At 41.1% G+C, this 18,885-nt stretch overlaps 1 protein-coding gene across 6 annotated transcripts in view; it reads right to left on the reverse strand.

Annotated features, from left to right (window-relative positions):
• Nucleotides 1-18,676, reverse strand: part of SLC7A2 (solute carrier family 7 member 2) — a 48,211-nt gene extending 29,535 nt beyond the window's left edge. Inside the window, exons 1-2 of one of the 6 annotated variants that reach the window (XM_066996785.1) lie at nucleotides 18,512-18,643; nucleotides 1,915-2,101 (exon numbers count right to left, since the gene is read on the reverse strand). The gene's annotated coding sequence lies outside the window, so the exon portion shown is untranslated. Of the gene's footprint in view, nucleotides 1-1,914; nucleotides 2,494-18,511 lie in introns of those variants that run through there. The other 5 variants (XM_066996787.1, XM_048049814.2, XM_013179924.3 and 2 more) reach the window with 5 other exon arrangements.
• Nucleotides 18,677-18,885: the final 209 nt, after the last annotated feature.

Raw genomic sequence — 18,885 nt, forward strand, 5'->3', positions numbered from 1 at the left:
CCGTACTGATTTGCACAAAAGCTGGTGATTTGCTAGAAGAGGCTTTGCCACTAATTTTAAAGTAGAAATCACAAGAGCCCTTCCATGTGCTTAAACTCCTGAGGTGACTGCTGAAATTGGTATAAAGACTACATATTTTTTAGAAAGGTTTGGGCTGTGTGCTCCTGTGCACTCCACAGGGCAATCTCAAAGGGAACAGCTCAACAGCACAAAAAGAAGCATCATTTTGTGGTGTAACAATGGAAATTAAGTGAAGAACTAATGATTCACGCTTCATTTCCCTCCTTCCTTCCCATCTCAAATTTTACTGAAATTTCATTTTTATTGAAAATTATTTAAAATTCAATTTTTTATAAAATGTGTTGGTTTTTTTTCCTGTGGGGGCCAAAGGGAGAAAAGAGAGTGAGGGAGAGAGAAAGGGTGAATCTATCTAATTTAAAACTAAAGGAATTCATAGATTATACTGGAAATGGCTTTGCTTCCAAAAGTGTCATGGAAGGAAATAAATTCCTATCTCACTTGCTTCTATATGCCTTTTTATGGGACACAGAAAAGATGACATTTTAAAGGGATTACAAAATGCCCTCAGTACCAGATTTAGCCACTTGCAACCAATTTTGAAGCATTTTTAGAATAACAACCCCTTCTCTGAAAGCCTAAAATGCATAGCAACTATGACCGCTTACTTTCAGTTCAACTATTTTCAGAGATTAAATCAACCATTGCAGAAATTATTTCCCAGACACATCTTTATCTACCTCCTTGTTAGCTTTCCTGTTGAAAAAAAAAAATAAATGAATAAATAAATAAATAAGAAGTGATATAAGAATGACTAATAGTCTTTCAATAAAACATTATTTGAAGTATGTATCTAATGCCTCTAGGTCACTAAATCAAGATGCCACAACTTTCTCAGCATGGAACACCTGAAATGAAGTATGTATTAATAATCTGCCAATTATAGCAGGTGCTAAAAGCCAAGTTTGCTTTCTCTTGCTTACAGAAATCTAAAAATGAGATTCACACACTGCTTATTTTCCATATTTCATTTACCTTAAGTCTAAGGCAGTAAGAATTCAAGAGATTCTTATACAAAGGCTTTGACAAATCTCCTTCGCAATCAAATACTGCTCTGAAACAAAGTATTTAAAGTAGGATCCATCTCTGGATTGGTGAGAACTTAAAAAATTAAATCAGAGAAGTATATTGATTCCATTCCCTGAAAATGGCATGCCTAACACGATGAACATGCCTCACACCAGTGGTAGGTATCACCCACAGCAGACAGAACCAGTGCGTTAGGAACGCTGCTGTCATTTATTTTAGGTTTATAGATGAGAACAATACAAAACAACATAAACAAGAACAATTAGTTCAAATGACATAAATAAACTCCTTCTATGAGGTTTAATCCTAGGAGGGCTAAACAACACTCTGTTTCTGAGGTACCCCCCAGCATTCCCTGGTGTACTTTTTGCACCTTGCAGAATCAAACAGCCCTTCTTTCCAATGTGAAATCCCCCAAATGAAAAGTCACTGTGAAGAAGTCCCTATAGCTACCCTTTCATGGAGCATTACCCTTTGACATTAAATGCAGACAGCCCAGCCAGCCGGTCTGTAAGTACACTGTGCATGTCCACATCATATAAAACCTAACATCTAAAATTATTTATAACCGAGGCAACTAATGCCAGAGAGTTCCCTCTTCATTCTTGGCTTTAAATAGCACCACTACATTTAATGCACCAGGAACAGCACTTGAAAAGCATTATAACCTTCAGCTGAGAAATCTTCAGAAAAGGCTTTCAAATTCATCACATTTCTCAATCAAGTCAATAAGCAGCTCGGCTGCATGTAATATCTCATGCTAAAACATGACCAAGACTTTAAAAGGCAACAAAAATCAACACTGACCTTGCTAGTCACACTCTGGGATCTTGATCACAGATATCCAGGAGGTTGAGCAATGGTTATGGGAAGTGAACCCATGCTAGCCTGACCGTGCGCTGCAGCTTTCCAGGCAGCTTGCGCTTGAACAGCCCAAAGGACTCCATTCTGCCACGCAAGACAGCACTGCAGGTAGCAAGGCTCTGCTCAGCATCTTCAAAAGACACACATAAAACCCTTTGTGAGCTTCCCTCAAGAAAAGATGTAGGGTTCTCCATTCCTTCGTGTCTTAATCAACTCGCAGCCATGCACAAGAGTTGCATAACCACGGCGAAGGCTGCCACCTCGCAGACCTACGCAGGTCTGATTGACTGCACCGAGCCTGAAATGTTGGCACGTCTGCCTGAAGAAACCAGATCTTCGCTCCTGGTACAAAGCCAGAGCAAGTGCAGCAGTAGCAGTAGAGACATTCTAGCAGGGAGTAAAAAGCATGTAAGACAGCACAAATATAGGTTCATAAAGCGATGAATATTCTGAAAATAATACCTGGCACATGGAATCACACAAACTGCTCAGACAATGCCCTACACGTGTGTGTGCACGTGTGCATATGTTGTCCCAAACCAGACAGCATGATGGTTCTCCACTTGCCATTTTATTTTCAATATGAATTGTCTGGAGGGCATTAGAAGAGCTAGCAGCTTAGCAGTTCAGCAATTTGTTCCAGGAGGCTGTTCTGCTCATAAAAATTAAATGTCATATGAACATTCAGTTGCATTTAGTGTACCTATGAAGATACTTCACTGGCTACCAAACAACACAGAGGAACGAACTAGATGAATGTTGCTTGCACTAAAATAGCGATGCACTAGTTAAAATGAATTATTTACAACTGTGTTTTCAGGACAATCTGGATCACACAGCAACAGGGAAGTGGCTGGGACAGCTCATCTCCTCTCCCAGACAGAGATCTGGTGAAAGCCAGTTTTCAATTTTATTCTGTTGAGCCAATGGAAAGCCCTATAAACTTATGGCTCTTAGTTCTACTCTCAGTGAACACAGACCATCTCGACAAACACTGGATATGTTTCTGACTGAGAATCACACAGGTAATCATGAATTCACCCAAACATCCTCCTCTAACCAAGAAACACTGAACATTAGCAACAGAGAACACCAAGCATATTTAGTTACCAAACTATCTCATATTGTTCTTTAGCTAAATGGTCCCCTTTCTTTTCTTTTATCATGCATTAATTTAAGTGAAACAAGATACTTCTCCCCTTATTTGTTCCTAAATTCAAATGTGTTTTTTTTCTAAACATATACAAAAAATAGCCTCATCTCCAGCCACGCTGTGAATTAATTGCAGAGAAAATTCCATAAAACACTAGATCTTAATCCAGCCCATTCTATTTACTTAAAGACCACCCTAAACCCACAAGTCAGGACCCCAAAACTCCAGACACTGCAAATAATTTGACTGGTTATCACCAAAGAGATTTCTTCAATCCTTCCCAGAGTTGTGTGTATGCATTTCTGTGTGAATGCTGACCACAGTACTTCTTGGGTTGCTTTTCAGTGTCTACTATCCAAAAGGATGGCTTAATTCTGGGTGGCCTTCATTGTTATTACGGCTGGATCACAATTTTGGAATAATTTTGTCCTCCTCCCTCACTTTCTCATGAGCTCTGGTGGCGATGGCAGCAACTTGAGTTCAAAGTGCCTGTCTGTGCAGAAGCAGGATTTGGCCACAAACCATTCCTTACTTGTCCCAGGAGGAAAAGGTGGTCAGCACAAATCTAAAAATCAGCCATATCCAGAAAACAGGTTGCTATTTGAAATGCAATGACCTAGGAAATTACAGGAAAGACATCCTGTGTTTTTTGGTGCCGGTCACATATAGTTTTAAAAATCTATCCTTCTATGTACAGGACAATTTCCCACTAAGAGCAAAAGGCAAAAATCAACTTTGAAGATATGCCATATGAGCCACCTGGAATTAATTGGCATCGTCTGATTTAGGCTGAGATTTCCCTAAAGACTAACCTCCTCCTCTTTATTCCCAAAGCCTGTAGGCACAAAATTTTAAAATAGATGACAAAACTAATGAAATCTGATACTTTGCAGATACTTACAGAAATCTGCCACAGACAACTGACTGCTTGTTGTGTAACATAACATTTGCACTTACTTTTCCTCTGAATGACAGTAGAGGATTTACCTCCTCAAGTGGAACTCTCCAGCAGCACTACTAGCCACTCTGATGATCCTTAAAGATGCACATTAAATATGAAAATGAAAAGCGGTGTTCTTCTAACTACACAGCATGAATACATGTGTTTTTTTGGTGTGTTTTTTTTTTTTTGAATATTTCAAGGCAACCTATTCTACCTGTCAGGTATAGGTGAATATTAACTTGGTAATGTTCTAAGCAGAAGAGCTAAAAGTTCACAAGGCTACACACATACATCGCATACTCTCTACATTACATACTCTGAAATTCCTTACAATCATAAAGAGAAATTAAAAAAACAAACAAACAAACAAACAAACAAAAAAACTCCATAGCAATGGAATTGTTTCATTATCTTCAAAACTGTCCTTAAAAAGATGGGTTTTCTGATGGGAATTACAAAACCCACCACAACTGCAGACAACTACGGAAAAGCCAGGAATAATTATAATACTTCTAAGAGGATGTTTTAAGGCAGGCAACGGCAAGTGGGTGAAATTGTCTGGAGCTCAGAAACTTACTTTACTCTTGAAGAACATCTGTGGGCTCAGCACTGGATGGCAATGTTTCATACGGAACTGGTGATAGTTATTAAATCAAAACATGGGAAAAGGAGAAATATGAAGTAGAGCTACTGAGCTCAGAGATCAAACAGATCAAAGACAGTCCTTCAGAATAACGACTCCACTGTTTATTATTTTGTTTTGGAATATATCTTTGCTCTCTGCTGTGATAGGTATACGTGTGAAATTATAAATTTTGTCTTGACAAAAATCCCAGACAATAAATCTCAGAAAATGTCTCTGACAGAGCAGAGATAGCCGTTCTACCATTTTACGCCTACCACCATGAAATGCACATTGGGTTCAGTGATGTGATGACAATACCATGACTCCTTAAAGAGTTCGAGTCATTTCCAATTCTTTTTCATTCTACCTTCTCCTAAAGCTCTATAATGTAGGCTCTGAAGACAAATAAACAAACAAACAAACAAAAACTCTGAAAGCTATTTCATGCAAAGACAGTTGTGTTCTGCTAGCAGGTTCAAAGCATGAATGTTATCATTCAGTTGGGAAAACTGTAAAAATTGTGAGCATGGCTCTTTCTAAAACAGTTTAACTCAGTTTATTCATGCTATTTTTTTCTCTCCCCTTTCTCACACAAAGGACAGAAGATCAAACAAAATGATGTTCACAGTCTTGATTGCCTGGATTTAAACCAAAGCCTATTTGGAGAAGCCTGTGTAAAAAGGAGCAGACGGACTCCAAGTGAACGTGAGCAGTGTTCAGAGGATTTCTTTGTTCCAAGTTTATCATACTGAGGATATGGCATACAAAGAAAGCACAAATAACAAGCACATGCTGGATGAAAGGCCATTTGGGAAGCACAGGCAAAACCAGATGAGAAGCCTGGGATATGGAGGAGTTAATTTTTGGCATTGATATGAATTCTGAAGTAGTATAAAAGATCAAAGAGAAGCTACTGATGGTTTGGAGTCTGATAGCCCCCCAAATTAACAGAACATCTCTCTAAAAATATAACTGGGTATTACAAATCTCTTACTCTTACACTTTGGCATTAGACTTTAGCCACAAACGATGCCTCATGACACCTATGCTTAACACAAATATCAGTGTGTGGAGACAGCCCAAATTATTTTGCAGCAGAATGCCCACTCTGCTTGCTGGGAATTATTTTGAACACTCAGATGAACTGAAAATCTGCCTTAAAAAAAAAAAAAAGGTTTGGGCTGTAGCTGATGAGCAATTTTCTTTTCATATCTGTCAGCTTTTCAGATTATGAGCACTGTTTTGTATTATAGCTAAAAGTAAAATGACTTGGTGACCCCAGTTATTTGGATAATTCTTGAGGTTGATGTGGCTCAAAATCGTGGAACTAATTTGTCTGGATAACAGCTTTACAAAGGTTCAGAAAAGTCTAGACATTTTCACTGTGGGAAAAAAAGATGCACAATCACTTTTATACAGACTTTGAAAATAATATCCTGCAGTCATCCTTTCGTACTGAAAATTGTGCTTCTAAAGTCAACAGCGGATAAACCAAATCAGTTGAAGGAGCTGTGTTTGTACAACACCAGGTTTGAAGGGAGATGGAAACAGCCTTTGATTCAGCTGGTTTGCAAGTGATGGCACAGCAAAGATAAAGCTCAGCTATCTGAAGTGCTATAGGCTCCACACAATGTTTAAGGTAAGTGAATTTTTATCTAGTAATAATGTGGTTTAAAAGTTGGCCACTTCCCAAAGAGCTAGGTAACTAGGTGAGTTGCTCTCCACACCGAGGCCTAGGCAGAAGAGTAGGCCTTCCAGTAGCCTTGCCCAGTTTGCCTAACAGGAGAAAGAAGGAAAAGGAGGAGAGGGAAGAAACAAGTATTTTATCCAAGTATAACAACAATCTCTCTCACTACAGCTACAATTTTAGCTTCAAATTAAGTTTTCAAAGTTAGCTGTAACATACTTTGGCCTTACTCCATGCTGGCCTGCCAAACTGCGCTCCAAAACTGGTTTAACTGGAGCCGTGTTCAAATGCTGCTGCCAAGCTATTTTAGCTCCAGAACAGGAGGGGAAGGAAGAGTCAGCATTTCTTAAAAATAAAATAAATAAATAAATAATCCTTAATTCTTTATCCTTGATCGAGAAATTTAAACAGTTATGTATAATCAGAAAGCCTGAAATCCCTTCAAAATTAAGGCCTTTGTTATACAAGCCCCTGAATTTACTACAGATTGTAGCCACACAGCAAAACTATTTTCATAAACACACTCCGAGTCCTAGTTAGCAAAACAAAAAGCTTTTCAGCTGTGCTAAGATAAAAAATATTCCTGCAATTATTCATCCGGCAGTAACACCCAGCTCGCAATCACGGCCTGCCCAACAGCTTAATCTAAGAAAAATCAACAATGTGAGAAAGGCAGAGGTAAACCAACCAAAGAAAAGTAAAGCACATGGGATGGTGGCTTCATCTGTCGTCCCCCTGAAGTGCAATCAATCTTCCTGACTCTGTCAAAACAACGAGAAGCTGCAACAAAGCCTCTGCTACCAGCGTGTTCAAACAAGGATGGAGGCAGTTTATGAAGGTCTTCTTTCAAACAGCTCAGTTGGTTCAGGCCAGGAATTGGCTTATTTTCCCTTCCCAATTCAAGTTTGGCTGCCGGCTTCCGGCAGAATTACTCTCTCAGTAGGCAACTGCTTGCCCAAGCAGAATCCAGTAGGATTGTCCCCTGCCTAAATTCTTATTCGGGTTTCTTTCTTTGGTGCTTTTTAGGTTATGCAGATCCAACATTTTGCCTTGCATAGCAAATACAGCTCTTTCAAAAGTGATCTTTATGCTTCTTACTTGACAATGTTGCATCAGCTGAAGATCTACAGTCAATCTGGAGTAAGAAACTCCCCTCTTTGAGTACTAAATTTCATGAAGGCACTTGTGCACACCAAGGGCGTTCCAGTAAAAGAGCTTTACAGTGCCATACTTAGCTCATTTTTCATGGGATACTGCCAGGATAGACAGACAGGTAATGAAACTGTGCTACAATCTTATCTCTCCTTCTTTCTCCAACCATGAGTCTCAGCTTGGAGAGCAACAGTGGGACATGCTTAGTTCATGACTAGCTGCACAACTGTCACCCAAACTAGGTTTGACATGGAATCAGCAGACTGACAGAGGCACATAACGACAAGTGAAACCACATCTGTACAGTGCAACAACCTGACTGCAGCATGTACAGAGCCGAGTAACCCTTGGTATACGAAACTGTTTGTTCAGATCAGATGCGTATTTTCAAAGGTATTCTCCCAGTCACCCTGGCTACTCACTGCACTGAGGTTCACTCCAAGGCACAATCCTGAACAACCCTTTTGGAGGAAAGGAAATTGGAACATGTGCTCAAGAAGAGTACCTAATCTAGTCTCCCTCCTACTAGGATTAGACTTCTCCCACTTCCTTTTTGACATAAATTTCATATCAATAGCTGTCCACCTTGTCCAAAGGTTTTAGTGTATGCCATTTTATTGTCCAAGTACAGCAAACAGGCTGAGGCAGGCACCCAGGCACTAGCTCCTTCCCACCATCCAGAAGCAAATTGGTATTCTGTGCAAGCCTGAAGTCACACATACAGAGGTTACATGCTCATCCTTGTACAAAACCAGTCCTTTGGTTGTTCTTGGGATTGTTTCTTCTTTGGATGCTGACTTGTTTGTTAATTCACTACAGAGCCCCTTCCAACCCAAACCATTCTGTGATTCTGAGATTCTGTGAATACCAAAACAGGCCCACAGTATCAGCTGGGACATCTTTTATTTGTAGAATTCCATTCTACAAATGTCATTGCTTAAATTTTTCATAGTCTATAACACATTAAAATGCTGACATACTATCTCAACTAATGAGCAAGATCCTAGAAGCAGCTGAAGGTTCAGATCTGCTTTCCTGATACAGATCTTCAACGATACCTAAAAAAAGAAGAGGAAATCAGTAACAAAACCCAGCAGAACAACCCCCGCAGGATGGGAGTAAAATTGTTCTGATTTACATTCTTTGCTTCAAATGGTCAGCTCCTCCTCACGACACAGCCAGGTGTGGGAACATATTCTGAAACATCAGTTTGAGCGTATGGTATATATTGCTTCTCAGTTTGCAGCCTTGGGTAGGATATTAACAGCTACAGATTTTTGCTCTTCATGGTATGCAGCAAATCCAACTTCTCCATTTCTTAAAGGCTGATAGGATATCAAACTTTGCCTGTGGAGGCAAGAAAATAAGTTTCTTGTGATGGCTCCTATGTCAGAGTCTGTGCTAAAGACGTTATCTTTCTGTTCTGCCCAGTAATCTACCTGGGCTGCAAAACTGAACGAAGCCAAATAAATTTCAGCAGAACAGTATCAGTCACAAAAAATACTAGTGTCAAGGACCGCAGTATTTCTGATGGGGCAATCCAACCTTTCCCCTTTCCCCTCCTGGGCCTCCAGAGTAGAAATCTGTGGTAAGATATTCAGCCTTATGCAAGTTCCCAGGCTGACCCAGCTCCACATCCAGGCAGATGACTTCTATAGGCTTTCCAGTTCACAAATTTATTTCTCCAGTTGAGTTTTGTGGAGAGCTTTTTGTTGTTATTCTTGAAATCCTGCTTGCCAAATTTGCTAGGAGAAATGCAAATGTTCTCCACCGTCAAGCCAGCAGTTATGTCAGCTGTCTATGAAAATGGCACTTCATGGAAGTATTGAATAAAGTCGCTACATACCACTGCTTCAGGTCCTCCTTCAGACTTCTGGTGAACTTTTCAAGAAGTTTGCTTACCATCAAAGGAAGAATCTATGTGCAGCACCTGCAAGCTTGCCTCCCTAAGAAGGAGATAGATGCTCCACCAACCATTGATTTTGCCTTTCAACTCAGATGATCTGTTTCTAAGAGTTTGCACTCAGCAAGGTGGAGAAACCCAGTGTTGCATATCCCAAACGCCCCACTGTGTGTTGCCAGACTCCTGTTTCCCTTGACATGGCAGGAGTCAAACTCCAAAAAGTGAGCTTCTTTGCTCGCAAGTTCCAGCCTTCCTTCCAGCCACCACTTCCAACCCCAAGCTGTCTCTCAGGGGAATGCTGTGAGCACCAGTCACATCGTTCTGTATTTCTGCTGCCTTTCTGCCATCTGTAAACAGTTGCAATTAAATCAGCCCACTGTCTGACTGCGTGTTATCAGCAGTGCTTGTTATCAGATCCTTAGAAAACATGGTACACTGAAACCCACGCTTTTATCGGCTAGGTTTCAAACATGCTAAAATACTGTGGTTTTCAACATTCCCCGAGTTATATTAAAGGAAGATAGATACCATACTCACCACCTTCCACAGGAGGAGATATCTGTAACAACCATCAGGCAGCTGTTTGGACAAATATATGGTAATATGACATGTTTTCATAAACAGGCAAAATGAGATCACTTTAAAGAATTCTCATAGCCTGCAATAGTCTGCCAATAAATGCAAATAAGAGTTGAGAGAGTGGTTTTTGGGTTGTTTTGCTGGTTCCTATGGAAATATTCCCTATTTACAATGCCAAACAGAGATCAGAAACAGGTCAAATATGCAGTAATGGAACGACACTTATAGTAAAGATGTAACAGATGCAAAGTATGAATGATCCAAAATACTTCATAAAAGCAGTTTCATATACAAGTCATTTAGCAAGCGAGTATAAAAGACATCACCAGCAAAAATGCACTTGGTGAGTGTCATCTTCTTGATTAAAAATTTATTTATTTTTTTAAGTTCCAGTCCAAAGGGACTAAATTATGGAATAAGACTTTACAGGAGTGTCTATGTTACAAGAAAAATAGGATTCCAAATGCCCAAACCTAATTCTTAAGTTTGAGGGATAAAGCACTCCTGTGACCAAAGGTGGTCTAAAAGGAAGGATAGACAAAAACCAAAGAGGATAAGAGAATTTACTGCATGTTTTACAGCTGTGTGGGGCATTTTTGATAGTTTCTCGCAATGCAGTACAAGTGAAGCAGCTTACTCTCTTCTCTGCATCCATCCTTGCATCCCTTAGTTCTCATCCTCTGCATCCCTTAGTTGTGGCTGCACAGCCACAGGTGTGGCCATGTGATAAACTGGAACAGGGAACCAATTCTTGATCAAAAGTATCCCAAGAAAAAAAGAAAATGAGCTAGTTTCCTAACCCAGCTCATTGCAGAATACCTGAAAGAGCTGTGCAGGCGCAGAGGGATGCTTACTGAAGCAGGAAGAAGAGATAGCAGCCTGGAGCAGAGCACAGGAGCTGCTTCTGCTGACACTGCTTCAGAAGGAAATGCACAAACTTCACCTATGAGCACATCAGGATGGGGAAAGCTACCTGCTTCCCAGAGCATAGTGGGTACATTTTAATCAATAACAATGAAATAGTGTAAATATACACTTTACATAATCAGAAAGTTGACTTAACTTATTGTGTGGGGGTAAAAATGCAACATCGACATTATTTTTCCGCAAATTCTGCTCTTTTTGCATCTGGTTCATTGAACTAAGTGCAACCCATCTGTTACCACATAGGACAGAAAAACAGTCAAAGAAAAAAATCTTATTTAATACAAATCAAAATTATTTACTTAGACAACTAATGAAATGGTGTACATAGGCAATTAAACACCATAGAGGGCTTTACAGAGTACTACAAACTTTCAGGAAGATTTGTAAAAGTTTATATCTGGGACAATTAGATGCAAAATGAGGTTATTAAGTCTGATGTTGAAACTAGTTGCCTCCGAATAAGGCACATGCATCTAATAAATTAAAATGGTCACATAAAATATTTCTAATAGTTGGACATTGCATGGGAGACTGCAAACAATTCAGGAATGGATACCCAGAAGCAGTGTCTCACCAAGAATAAATGTTGAAACAATTAGAACAGATTTCCTTCATTTAGGGAAAGCATGCTACGGGGCTGATCTCTCCCTCACAGACAGTTTCTTCTGTCTGATTTGTGAAAATCAGACAGGGAACACCTCACTGCTGGAAGACAGTCAGTCTTGCAGACCACCTTGTAGTAAGAACAACTTGCTACCATATGTTACCTATGGTGTTTTTCAGTGTCAGACTCTACCAGTATGACTAAAGTTGTGCTTTCATGGGACAAATGAGGGGACAAATGAGAAGGGTTCTTTTTTTTTTTTTTTTCTTCCCAAATGACACACAAGCATCCACTTTTCGACTCCTGAAAACTTCTTCCAATTGTCTGAAGGAAGCTCCCAGCTCCTGACTTCCCCATGGACAAGAGGAGACCCAGTCCCATGGCACAACCGCCTTTCTCACCCCTCACCTGCCCGCACTCCTCCTTGAGTCCGCGTGCAGAAAGAGTGCAGACACCGTTCGGTGAGGTATAACGCGGGTATAAATAACACCACCTCTTGATTTCAGAGTTGCTGTGTAACTACCATGGCAAAAAGCCCTAAGACATTTTGCTGGCCCACAGAAGTGATGTTTCGTGCTACGTACTTCTCCAGTACCACCCCTGAACGTTCTCCCTCTCAGCAGCAGAAGAAAGCAATGAAATTCTGCCACTGGCTACCTTCAGATGCTTGCTGTTAACTTGAAACCCCTAACAAGTCAACCTCACGTTACAAGGATCAAAAATACAGCCTAGTCATCCAACCTACTGCTTCTAGCAAGCCCACTAAAGTGGTGCACCGTGGAAAAGAATCACATTCATGTTAATTCTGTATTTCCACAAGCTTTTTCACCTCATTCACAGTGCTGAAAGTATTTCATGGCAAGTCACATCCCATTGTTTGCTCTCAACTGCATGATAGTCCAAAAATATACAAGGGCAAAATAAAATCCATATTATACCAAATCATGCATAAACACTGAATTCAGAGGAATTAATTGCAGTCCTCATGGGACTAATCAGATATCTTCACGATATCCAAATGCTACATTTTCCTTAACTAATATGGAGATGTTTCTCAATCTAAGGAAACTGAAGAGAGGACAATAAATAATCCCTTCCAAATTCCTTGTAAATTATTATTTATTCCATAACCACAATGCACATGGTACTGCACAAACAAAATAAAATAAACATAATCGCTTTCCCATCTTGTCCAACAGCTTGCAATCAAACTCCAGACAAAGAAATAGCTAACCTCAAACAAAATGGACTAGGACTAGGGATTAGCTAGATGAATTCACACAGCTATAGAACAGGTTATCCACACAGTTCATTGTCTTCACACTAAAGAAAGTAAAGATTAGAGTCCAACTCCTCCTCCCCAAACAGAGTCACGCAAAGAACGCTCCTTAAAGGAAAAATATATTTATTCCATACATTTCTCAAAAAATTACACTTCATTCTGAAAAGCAAGAAGCACAGATGAAGAGATGTTGCGTATTATACACAGAAGACAGTAGTAAAGTGTGGCAAAATAACTTGGTGCAGTTTGTCTCTTCCTTCAGTCCTATCTCAAAACTGACAAACTATTCTTAAGTTCCCTGCAGAAAATCTGGAGGAATATTTATTTACTTGGATTTTGCCAGTGCAGGACCTTCCTACAGCTCACCAAAATTCTAGTAACCAATACAATTGAATGAGGTTAACCAAGCAACATCCCTTTCTGGTATTACATCTGATGAAATAATTTTCAGAAATGAGCTAATTTAGTGAGACCAGCCATACATCACAAAGAGGCAAAAAAGACCTTGCCATTAGTGGTATAGGGGACTAGAGCTCAGCACTGAATCACCAACACTGACTCTGCCCGTTCTAATTACTTATCAGAAGCAGCAGCTGTCGTGTGCACTCCACTGCATTTCTGAGGAGTTGTCCTTGGGAGCTGAAGGCACCAAACATTACCTGTCCTGGCAGCTGCACGGAGGTCTTTGTGGGGCAGCTCTACTAACTGCTAGCAGTGGTAGGAGAAGGCAATTGAAAAAGCCACATGGAAGAAGAACTGGAGCCCCTGGATAACCAGAACAACAACGTGATGGTTTATGTATGATTCTTTCCTCACTTTTTTTCTTCTAGGTGGCTGGTTTACTTCTACTTGTCAGATGCATGCAGCCATTCAGACACCAATAAAGGGTTCTTCAAGTTTTGGAGAAGAAATCAGATAAAACATTTTATATTTCTTCATAACAAACTCACATCCTACGCCCTGGATCCTTAACACCATGCTGTTTCTAGAAGCCATAACTCCACACAGTATCCAGCTGTTATCAGAGCTGTGGGATCCATCCCATTGCTATTCCATACCATTCAAAATATGAGTTCATTGCTCTTCCTTGCTACATATTGAGAGGCTAGATCTTCTACCAGGTTTGTATTATGATATGTGAATAGACAGGTACTTTGTGAGGGCCTCTGTCCTTAAATTTAACTACACTAATAGTCTACTCTAGTTTGATGCTTAATTCTTTGTAATGTATGATGTGTGTATATATACATATACATGTTCACACACAAAACTGTCACACATATGGGGCCTTAATGGCCACAGTAAGTAAAATACGGATATGACAATCTTTTACGCATGCTATTCCAGTAGAACCTCTCCCTGAGTTGCATCCAATACATAAACCCAACACCAGCCATCAGACTCTCCACCTTTAACACCACAAAACTTCCCACCCTCATTTTTACTGGGGTTCATGGTCAAGTGAGATTGATAGAATTAAAGGATATCTGTGTACACAGTTGCTGCAGATCATATCTCAACATCTCTCTCAAGATCCCTCAAGATCTGAAGATCTCTCAAGAGATCTTCAACAGCCATCTTGTAAACAGAATGCTTTATTCAAGGCAATCGTGCATTTCTTTTCCAGCTGTGCAGAACAAGAATGAGCTAACTGTTCATTCTATGGCCAAGTGCATGTGATACATTTCTCCATCTGTATCCTAGATACATTGTGAAATCTCTCATTCTACACATATGCAATCCTTTGCAGAACTTGTGAAGACAATGACAACATTCAGCGCATTCCTAAATGACCTTCCCCTCAAAGTACATCTATACAGATAAATTACACTGTTGAGATCAGGCGAGATAATATTGTGGCTCTTGGATGACTGTCAGGAATGACTAAACTTAACAACCCCAGAAGCCACTTTTACTAGTAACCTTTATAATTCTCTCCGGACTTGTAGTGGCAGATCACTTACATGAATGCTTTTCCCAGCAGGGAGGAATACACGTTCATCATTTTCTGAAAGCTCAACTGTTTGCTTCCAACAGCCCTGACACTTGACTTATCAATACTAAATTGTTTGGCTACTACCTAGTTCAACCAGTGGAATTAGGATGACCCTTACCCCAAGTGGACAACGCACAGGAGGTTGAAGAATTGACAAGACCAAGGATCAGAATTGTATTGTGACAGTAAATGAGCACCACATGTGATCAAAGGTGATGTGATAAATGACAAAGGTGCCACGAAGGTGGGCACTTTCCAGTACATGAAAATTTCAGACACTGAAACCTGACACCAAATATTTTTAGACACTTTCTAATAATTTCAGCAGCATAAAAAAATAGTTTCCTGGTCTTACTACATAAAAAGCTAATGTGAATACCTGAAGTTCTGATTTAAAGTCACAAATATGCATACAAATGGCAGTGCAAACTTTTCTACATCTTTGGCTGTATGACATTAATAGATCATTATCTGTCTGGGACATGACAGAGTTAAGATCTCCAAATGTTGACAGTTTTGGAAAGAAAGGCAAGAAATTTGGGGGCAAAGGGCTGCAACACTGAAGAACCCCTTCCTTCTCCCTTGTGCACATCACCTAGAGATCTTTCTGATTGATGTATATATACCATTCACTGAGTTTGGTCACAAACTGCTGTTCCTCTGGAAAAGGGGAAAAAGAAAGGTTCGCTACTTCTTTGCAGGATTCAAAGTTCCCATGCCAGCAACATTATTGCTGCTGCTGCTTTGCTTCGCTTCTCCCACCCTCCTGCCCTCAGACATGCCCTGATGTTTTATTTCCATTGACTTTCTCTTTGTAATAACTTAAAATTGATAGAATATGTTCAAAACATATCATTGATGAAAAACCTGAGGGAAGAAGAGAAAAGAAGAAATGGGAGAAAACTGATCATTACAGTATCAAAATGAAACAGTAAGTCAAAGACAGGACTGGTAGCCTGCTAAAACCATCCAGCCTATATTTTAAGTTAATGCCCTACATAGTACTACCTATGTAAAAGAAAGATTCCCCAAAGTATGTCATCCTATGACCAGGGGGGAATTCTGGTTAAAACCAGGACAGCAACAGAACAGGAAACTTTTGTTTGTTTGTCAGAATGATACTTGCAACATGATGGACAGAGGTCAAAATGATACCTACAGAACCAGTATGCATGAAGGTGATCCAAAGCTAGATAACCAAAGCTGAGAGAACTTTACCATCTTAAAACCTGTATAATTTAAGGAATAAGATTTAGTTTAAACTCTTTTTTGTTCATTTATGGTCTTTCCCCTTCATTCCCCTCTGTCTTAACACAGTTCACTGCAGAATGAACAAAAACCTGCCAAGGCACAAAAGGAGGAGCTAAATGTTCATAGTACCTTTCAACACATTCTATTTTGCAATGCATGAATGTCAAAACTTTTCTCAGTTAATCTGCAGTGACTGCTAGCTGAAAGGTAGAAGCAAGGCGCATTTACAAGCAAGTTAATGGCCACGTTGACTTAAACTGATGTGTGGTGTGTTTTTTCTTCTACAGTTGCAGAATTAACCTGACCCATTTTTGATCTCCACCCTTGTAAAATCATTGTTTCACACCTTTTGACTTAAGATAAAAGAGTTTCTTGCAATTTACCTCCGCCTGGAGGAATTCTACTCTATCTATTCTTGTATCCAACATACTTACCCAGGAGTTCTGGCTGGTTTTTGTCACTGTAACAGTCATCTGCAGCCAGAGATTTACAAACAGAACACTCCTTCAAAATATATTGTTGCCAAAACACTTAGAAAGTGAAAAAGGGTTTTAAACTTTTTAACCTTTATTATCGTGTTATCTTACCTGTCTTTCTGTACTCACTGCCACTTACTATGCTAATATATTCATATAGTAAATATCCCCATAAAGCAGCTAATAGATGGCATCAAAAATTTAACACATTGACTCCAAATTCACTATCATCCTTAAGTATCTTCTCAACTAGAACCCTGAACTTAAAAAAAAGTTAGAATTATATAAAGACAGGTTGAAAATATGGTAATTACATTAATTTATTAAGAAAGTTGAAACTCATTGTGATTTACACTATATATGTACAAAGTTAGAAGCAGCTACACACTCATGCATCTTATCAAGTACATTTTTACCAAGGTTGGCGTCTTGGTCAGACCATTTATGCATGCACTCCAGCCAACATACTGAGCTTCAGGATCAAACCTTCATTGCATTAAGACTTCACGAAGTGCCCAGTCTTCAACCATGTGTGAAGAATTACAAGTCGTATTTTAATAGTAACATCAGTTAGACTGAAGATTATTCCACCCATAGATAATCTTCAGCACAACATGTAGTAACATTTCTCTATGGGGTTGTTTTATTCATTTCCCAGTTTATATTAGAGCCCAGCAGGGTTCAGAAGAATCATGTATGGACAGGGGTAGAGTCAAGTGGAACCAGCCGCAGCAAAGGACATCTGCTCACAGAGGTAGAGCAGGCACCGTGTCTCTTTGCATCTGGCAGCACAGGTGTCAATGAAATCAAGTTTAGTTTTTGCATAGGCCTTACGCCTATTTTACTATCAATCTTCATGTTGTAATGCCATTAGGTGACACAAACCAGAACTCAACACGTTTTCCACACTATGTAATCCAAATTCTGATCCAAGACCCACTGTATACTGAATCTGCACAGTGTCTACATGAAGTTTCATAGAATTTGTTTCATTTTGTCTTTCTAGGATAATCAAACGATCATCAGGTTGTTTCAATATAAACAGGCTCTATAATGCCACGATCCCTTGTGTAACATTCCCCCTTTCTGAAACATCTGAATGCCTCCCAACACATTTGTTTTGGCTTTAATAAGGAAGAATACAAAGAGAAATGCGTTTGAAAGCTTTTAAAATAAATACAGGTCAGGTATTAATACACTTGAAACAGAGCGCGGTGCAGCCCTTCGGTCCCGAAAGGAATTTCACAGCCTTGGGCCAAGCTTTAGGAAACTCCTCTCTCTTTCACAGCTGGGTTACTTTCGGGGGAATGATGTGTTTAGTGGCGGCACGACAGGCAGCAGAAGCTGCAGTGCCCCTCAAAACCCTGCACACCCTCATTTTGTTCATTTAATGGGGTTCCTTCCCCCTGAGGGAAGCCTTGCCTCAGACCCGCTGCACTCAACCACCCAAACCGCACCGTAAATGCCAAGGGATAACCAATTGTTTAAAATCGAGGATTTTGAGCTGCTGCTTCAGACACGGCGCATTTTCAAGACTGCTTCATTAGACGGGCTTTCTCCAGCTGCGAGTAGCACTGCCCATCCGATGACATGCACTTCAAGCACATTTCTATTTTTAAACATGCAAAGCTAGCAGAAGGCAAAGAATCATACTTGCTTCACAGCAGAGACCTGCGCCCACCTCACGCCCCCCACACAGCACGCTTTCCCCGGCTCCTTAAAACAACCCTGAGGAACCGAGGTCGCTGCGGCTGTGGCTTTGGGCTCGGTAAAAGCCCCCGGGCTAGCAGGGAGGCCGCCCTCCCCAACCCGGAGCCCCCGCCACCGCCCACTGGAGCCTCCCGGGGGTCCCCCCTTCGTCCCCAGGTCCCAGCCCCCGTCCACGAGGAGCCCGCCGGCGGCTCCGCGCCCCGCGGCCGGCCGGCCCCGAGCGGGGTAAGGCGGGCGAAGGGCGCCACTTACGGGGCCGGGCCGCGGCTCCTGGCGGCGGCGGGCAGGGCTGCGCTGGAGGTGCGGGCTCAGCGGCGGGGCTCTCTCAGCGGCGAGAGCCGGCTCGCTCCTCCCGGCCGAGAGACCCCAGCCATGCCCAGCCTTCCCACACGTGCGGGGCCGCCTCACCCCTCCCCGCCCCGCCGACCCCCTTCCCGCCCTTCCCTCCTCCTCTCCCCCTCGGCAGGCTGTGTCGTGGGTTTCCCCCCCCTTCCCCGAGCGGCGCCATGGCGCCTGAGGGAAGCTGGGGTCCCCCGAGGGGCTTTCCCTTTTTTTCTCTCAGGGCTGTGAGGCAAGGAGGCGGAGCAGCGCCCGCCACAGGGCTCTACGAGCCTCCCGGTGCACTC

Source organism: Anser cygnoides, chromosome 4, assembly GCF_040182565.1.
Source record: "Anser cygnoides isolate HZ-2024a breed goose chromosome 4, Taihu_goose_T2T_genome, whole genome shotgun sequence".
In the NCBI taxonomy this organism is placed as follows: Eukaryota; Metazoa; Chordata; class Aves; order Anseriformes; family Anatidae; genus Anser; species Anser cygnoides.